This window comes from Microtus ochrogaster, chromosome 5, assembly GCF_000317375.1.
Source record: "Microtus ochrogaster isolate Prairie Vole_2 chromosome 5, MicOch1.0, whole genome shotgun sequence".
Lineage (NCBI taxonomy): Eukaryota > Metazoa > Chordata > Mammalia > Rodentia > Cricetidae > Microtus > Microtus ochrogaster.
In genome coordinates, this window is record NC_022012.1 from 50,656,173 (window position 1) to 50,663,179 (window position 7,007).

Sequence of the window (7,007 nt, forward strand, 5' to 3'; positions counted from 1 at the left end):
GGCTGGTCTCGAACTCACAGAGATCCGCCTGCCTCTGCCTCCCGAGTGCTGGGATTAAAGGCGTGCGCCACCATCGCCCGGCAAGAAATGTTCTTATTCACCATTCAATAGCAGTATGACTGTTGTATGTTAAATGTTGGTATAAACTAAACTTCAGTGAAGCAATTCATGTCTTGATTTTTGAAAAGTTTAAAAAAAGAAAGCCAGGCCTGGAGGGATGGCTCAGCCGTTAAAGGCTAGGCTCACAACCAAAAATATAAGAGTTCAGTTCCCAGCACCCACGGCTGTCCCTCCAAGTACCAAAAAAGAAAGGAAGGAAGGAAGCAAGCAAGCAAGCAAGCAAGCAAGCAAGCCAAACACAGTAGCACACCCCTGCAATCCCAGCTCTTGTGAGGCTGAAGCAGGAGGATTGTGAGTTCAAGACCATCATGGGCTAGCACTTGTAAGACTGTCTGGAAAAGCAAACAAAAGGGTATAGAGAAGAAACTCAGTCAGTAAGTGTTGGCAGCATAAGTATGAGAACCTGAGTTTTCATCCCAGAACCCACATAAAAAAGCCAGGTGTGGTGATGTACCTTTAATTCTCGAACTGAAGAGGAAGAGACAGTGGATTCCTGTAGCTTGCTGGCCAGTCAGCTTAGCCTAATTGGTGATTCCAGACCAATGAAAGACCTGTCTCAAAAAAGGAAGAGAGATGGTTCTTGAGAAATGACAGCTTAGATGTCCTCTAGTCTGCATGTGCAGCCCCACAGACACCCACGTACTCACATGTACATATGCACACAATAAAACAAACAAGCTAGGCTTATAATCCCAACACTTGAAGTAAAGGTAGGAGAGACGCTAGGGGTTCAAGGTCAACCTGGCCTCCATAGTGAGCTCCAAAGCTAACAAACCAAAACCCCACCTTTTTTTTTTTTAAGATTTATTTATCATGTATACAGCATTCCATGTATGCTTGCATGACAGAAGAGGGCATCAAATCGCATTATAGATGGCTGTGACCCACCATGTGGTTGCTGGGAATTGAACTCAGGACCTCTGGAAGAGCAGTCAGTGTTCTTAACCTCTGAGCTATCTGTCCAGACTCCTCCTCCCCCCGCCAAGACTCCATTTTTAAAACAAAATTTAAAAGGGAGCTAAGCGTGGTAGCTCACGCCTTTAATACCAGCAGAGACTGGAGGATCTCTGAGTTCAATGACCACAGAGAGAGACCCTGTCTCAAAAAAAAAAAAAGTGAAGCAGGGAAAGGGGGCCTAGAGAGCTGACTCAGCAGTTAAGAATACTGGCTGCTCTTGCGGAGGACACAAGTTCAGTTCCCATCACCTCACACAGCCGTTCACAACTGCCTATAACTTCAGCTTCAAGGGATCTGATGTTCTCTTCTGGCCTCTGTGGACACCTGCACACACACACACACACAAGTGAAAAGTCAACAGATGAGTAGCAGCAAGTGTTCCATCCTGTTGAAGGAAGGAACAGAAAGTACATTTCCAAAAGAGAACTGCCCACGGAGACTTTTAATGGCCAGTCATCAGATATCATTTCTTTCTAAGACAGAGTCTCAATGGTAGCTCTTACTGGTCCGGACCTTGCAATGTAAACCAGTCTGGCCTCAAATTCATAAAGCTACTCCTACCTCTGCTTCCCAAATGCTGGGATTAAAGGTGTCTTGTGTGGCCACATCTGGCCAGATAACATTTCTTAAATGAAAATGGGTTTTGTTTACTTCAGTTTGTAAAGGTAGGATGCTCTTGTAACGTGCCATTTTCAAAATATGCAGCCCCATGGTCTGTTGATTAAATTGTTTCTTATTCACTGACTATAATCCAGGTGGAAATTTTAGGGTTGAACCACATCGTGATATAGCCACATATTAAAACACAGGAGTGTAGCAAAATGCTCCTAAGGAACAGCATGGTTTGCATCCCCTCCAGGCACAGAGCACCTCATCTGCATAACCTGGACTCTTGCTTGGTTTAGAGCTTGAGCAAAACATGAGACACATCAGACCCATATTTCTTCATCTAATAAGGTAGCATTTGCTAGCAGAAACAAAGACAATACTCTTTATCCATCTTGTTTGAGTCTTTGGATGGTGACCATACAAGATAATTCATTATACTTTAACTTTGGTCATCCTTAGAGGAGAACAAGATCATCATCCTTCTAGCGAGCTGCCAGATGGAATGGACTTACTTCTAAGAGATGACTGGCCTCCCAATAGGGTAAAGAAGTGGCATCACTGCTGCCGCTTATGAAGGGAACAGCTTGTAAATCTAGGCCTGGGATTCTCAGGAGCTCATCTTCCTTCCCACACAGTGTTTTCAATTAGCACTCTTGTAGGCTTAAAAAGAGAGAGCTGGGAGACTCAGCAGGACGATTGCGAAAGAAATCAGTAATTGATAACATGGAGTCTCCTCACCTAAGGAGAGGGCAATGAATTCGAGTATGAAGCCAAAAGTGGCTTTTCGCTTTGAGCATATGCCAGTAGTCTTTCCTAAAGCTGTCTACCATAAGGCTATAAGCTGTAGTGCTCCTCTCGGAAGGGTCTTTCAAAAACCTAGTATTTTGTCCTTGAAAAAGAAAAAAAAGCCTGCAAATGTGAACTTTCTGTTACTACAGATTCTTATAATTTCCCATGCACACATAACGAAGCCGTCAAAAGAAACAATTAGAAAGACTGTGATTAATACTAGTGTGGTCTCATTATACAAATATGTATAGACAGACAGCTAGCCTCATGTCCCCAGCACTCATGGTATAATTAATTACTCTGGCATGAATTTGGCAAAGGCTTCATTCCCTGTCAGGACCCAGTGAATAAAGTGAAGCTAGTAGCCACAGTTTACAAGTTTTAGAGAACGTATCAGAGCTGGGAAAGACTTTTAGAAATCCAACATGGGGTGTGGGTGTGTGTAATGTATAGTGCACTCTTTCAAGTGTACACGTGTGAAAAGCAATCAGTGTCTGTCACCCTCAGTGAATCTAGAGCTCACCCGTTTGGCTAGATTAGCAGGCCTATGAGTTCTGACAGTCTGCTTGCCTCTGGCTCATCAGCACTGAGATTGTAGATGTGAACCACCACGCCCAGCATTTTTTTGTGTGTTCCTGGGAATCTGAATTCCAGTCCTCATGCCTGGGTACACTGGGTTATTTCCCCAGCTCACCCAGCGTTTTGTTATGCAGACACTGAATCCCAAAGAGGTGAGATGTAGTGTCTGAAGATACTTGAGTAAGTGATGCCAGTCTAAACTGTCATCCAGAGGCTTCTGAAGCATAGCTCTTAGGTGACGGGTGGAAGTAGGGCTAAGATACTCCAAACTTAGAACAAAGCATTAATGCAAATACAGTGATTTGATGCTAGTGACTTTTGGCTAGCCATTTAAAATTTATTTTTATAGATATACAATGGAAGAATTACCCTAGCTGTCACCTCTCTGTCACTAGCCCTAAAAACAAAAATGGAACCAGGAGGCTATTTCTGTTGAGAGTTGGTCACTTTTATGACTGTTAGAATCCATGTATTGCCCAGTTTTATTGAACCACATAACTCAACTGTTTGAAGATTGAAGATGTTCTTTTTTTATGTATTGTGTTTTCATTACATTTGTGTGTGTGTGTGTGTGTGTGTTTGTCTGTCTGTCTGTCTGTGTCTATGCATGTGAACATGTACATGCCATGCTGTGGGTATGGAGATCAGAAAACAACTTATGGGAGCTGGTTCTCTTCTTCCACTATGTGGGTCCCAGAGATTGAACTCGGGCACTGGGCTTGGCAGCCTTACCCACTGAGCCATCTTGCCGGCCCAATGACTGTGTTTTAAATCAGTAAAAAAGTGTGCTGAAAGAACACATGGACATATTTCCTGTACAGGCAGATAGCCTTAGCTTTATGCTTTTAATTGGCTTTACTTTCTCTGTACTGAAGTAGGTCGCTAATTTCCCTCACAGATTTGTCTGATTGTTGTATTTTGATGACAGCCTCTGACTCTCTTGGATCCAGGACTAGAGCAGGGCCATATTTCTCATTGAAATGTTGTCTGAAACATCTCACTGATGCCTGTGTGCAGCCTTGCAAGATCTTTATTTCATATTTTTCCCTGTTGTAATCCTCTCAAAAGTCAAACAAAGCATTTTTAAATCTGTAATCCTAACTCAGTCAGATCAGCAGTTACCTTTTTGGTGTTTTTTCCTTTTCTGCAGATCTTAGTGCTCCAAGATGTAATGATTCCACTTGTGCAAAATGAGAAGCCATCCGTGAACATTTGAACTGAGTGGGGGCAGAGGACTACAGACCCCTCCCTATGGAAGAATTGTTAGTAAGTGAACTGCCTTCACCCCAGGAAGCTGTATAAGGGAGCAGCAAGAATGGATGTGTGAACTGTAGAAGGCCCTGTGTGAAGCTTTGAAAGTGTACAGCCCCTCACCGACTTCCAAGACTTCTTAGATTCCTCTTATTTCCATTTCTGCTGAAGTGGATCTGCATACATTCCTCTGACTTCCTGAGACTGACGGCTTCCTTCCCTCTGCAGCTGAAAGGAAGATTCGTTGTTACAATTCCACTCCAGTTTTCTTACCTAGACGTCAACATTTCTAAATGCCTCTGGGGCTTCCCTTTCACTCCCACCAAGTTAGACATCTCCATTTTCTGACCTCTGGGCTTTGTTGCTCAGCGGGGCTCTGAAGGAGAATTCTCATTGGTTGGGCCCAATCTTCTCCCATCACTGCCCCACTGTGACTCCAAAGAAGGGAGCTTCTTGTTGAGGGTACCCTGTGGAGTGAGGCTGTGTTTCACACCCGACTGGTGCTCAGTGGGTGCCAGCCCTCAGCAGGCTCTGTGATTGTTGCCCTGAAGGACAATGCTCTCTCCTTCCTTCCTGGTCCTGCCTGCTGTTCTCTGAGCTTTGCTCGCGCTCTGACGTGGAGTCCCAGCCACAGCAAGGCTCTTCAGTCCCCATCTGTTGGCAGTGTCTTTTGGAGCACTTTTGCTGAGGAAAAAAAAGGTCATTGGTAAAGAGGGAGGAAGGGAAAGTACGTTTGGTGTTGGAAAGCAGCCCAACGTCTAAGTGGAAAGTGCACAGCTCTGCCTTCAGTGTACAGATCTGTGCATTAAGGTGATGGGGACTTCTGTGGAAGTAGTCTCTTGAGCTGACAAAAGGGCACAGTGGAATCCTCTTGTTTTGTCTTCCTTCTCAAGCCACTAACTGCTGAATCCATGGAATCTGGAAAAGACAGGCTTCCTTCCTTCGCTCTCCTTATTAAGAGATTTCTGTTTAACTGTAAAATAGGTTCTTTTTCTCTCCTCAGGGTTGGTTTTGGATTTGGGGTTTTGGGGGTTTGGTTTGGGTTGGGTTGGGTTTTTCTTTTATGCTCTAGAGCACAAGGCTAAAAGTGGCAGCTGAGATCTTTGGAACCAAAGCAGAGCATGCTGAGCCCAATATCTAAGCACTAGGCCACCAAAGGCAGGGGGATGAAATGTGGTCCCTCACAACATGCCCATAAGCCAGGGCACAGTCCAGAGCCTCCGTCCTGTTACTGCACCATCCTGTCTTCTCAGCACTGTGTTCTCTTCTGTGTGCTTTATTAGTCCAAAGGGAACAGCAATCGTAACAATAGAGAGTAATGTGAACACATCAAACTTCGTGCACTGAAGCCCACACATAGCAGTCCTTTAGAAAAAGACTCCTTCATTACTGCTGCACAGCCCACCAGCTCTGTTGCCTGGGTACTGTCCTGGTTCCCTGCCCTCATCTCCTGTTTTTGCCATTTAGATTGCTTGCCTGCTGAACCCATGTAGAACTCACTGTCTGTAGCAGAAGGACACCCAAGCTGGTTCTGGAAGTTTGTGTCTGCCAGATGCTTCCTGTCCTTTCTTCCTTCCTCCTCATATTGCTGTTTCTCTTTGTGTGCAGGTCTGTACCGCTCCCATAGCACTGATTTTGTGGCCAGATAAGGCTATGACTTGGTCCAAAGATCATCATCCCCCTCTTTCTAGATGTGATACCTCATCTTGTCTAGTCACGTTTGCATAACCAGAATTCAAGAGGTTAGCGAAAGAATCTACTAGAATCCTACAGTATGTCAAAGCAGTAGCTTGCTTTCAAATACTGCGTCTCCCAGTAGTTTGCCCTCTGCCTGGAGGGTGGCTGGGATTCAGTCAGGTTGTTTAGAGCTGTCTGTGCCACCTCCTCTCACCCCATGCTCATCACAGAGAGGTGAGAAGGGTGCAGGCTGGCACAAGGATTTATTTTCCGATAGATTCGTAGGTTGATTCTGCACCTACATGTTCTCCTCTAGAAATAATTACCTATTCAGTGTTACACATTTCCTTCTTGCTTTTTATTAAAACACAGGATCAGCTGGGGAAGGGATGAGGGGTTTTATTTCTGACATGTTTTAGGGAAAAAAATGTTGTGTACATGTGTTTGGAACTGTTGAGTTGCCAGGTTTCTGTGCAAGTGTTTTGTAATTAAACTTTTAGATTTTCTTTAAGAAATTGATATGCTTGCTTGACATTTGTCTCATTAAAACTTTTTTATGTTGAGTCCATGTGACCAGTTTTGCTTAGATCATAACAAAAAAGTTCTACTTCTGCTTTTTCCTCTGAAAGACGTGGTCGCCTCTCCATTGATCAAGTCTGCAAGGCTTTTGGAGTAGTCACACGTTCATCTTACTAATTGCTCATTCAAAACATTGTCACATGTTTGACAGTGCTGCTCTTTCGGTGTGCATCGGAACAATACAGTGAGTTCTGATTAATTTTATATGGCAGTAGTATTCTGGAGCCAACTTGAAGGATGTTTTTAAGTCAGTGACTCTGAAGTCCCTTGTTAATTGATCTTTTGACTGAAGAAATGTTGTGCCTAAATTCCTGCTTTTTAAAAATAACCACACTTACCAATCAAAATATTTTTAAAGGGGATTGTGAATTTCTACCATGCTTTTGAAATCTTCAGGATGAGGCAGCCTGGTGTGTGGCACTGGGCAATTCTTGCATTGTGTCACT

The 7,007-nt window shown here is 43.9% G+C and overlaps 1 protein-coding gene across 1 annotated transcript in view; it reads left to right on the forward strand.

Moving 5' to 3' along the window:
• Hmg20a (high mobility group 20A) overlaps positions 1 to 6,512 on the forward strand; it is an 82,453-nt gene extending 75,941 nt beyond the window's left edge. Inside the window, exon 10 of the mRNA XM_005347400.3 lies at positions 4,205 to 6,512. The gene's annotated coding sequence lies outside the window, so the exon portion shown is untranslated. The remainder of the gene's footprint in view (positions 1 to 4,204) is intronic.
• Positions 6,513 to 7,007: the final 495 nt, after the last annotated feature.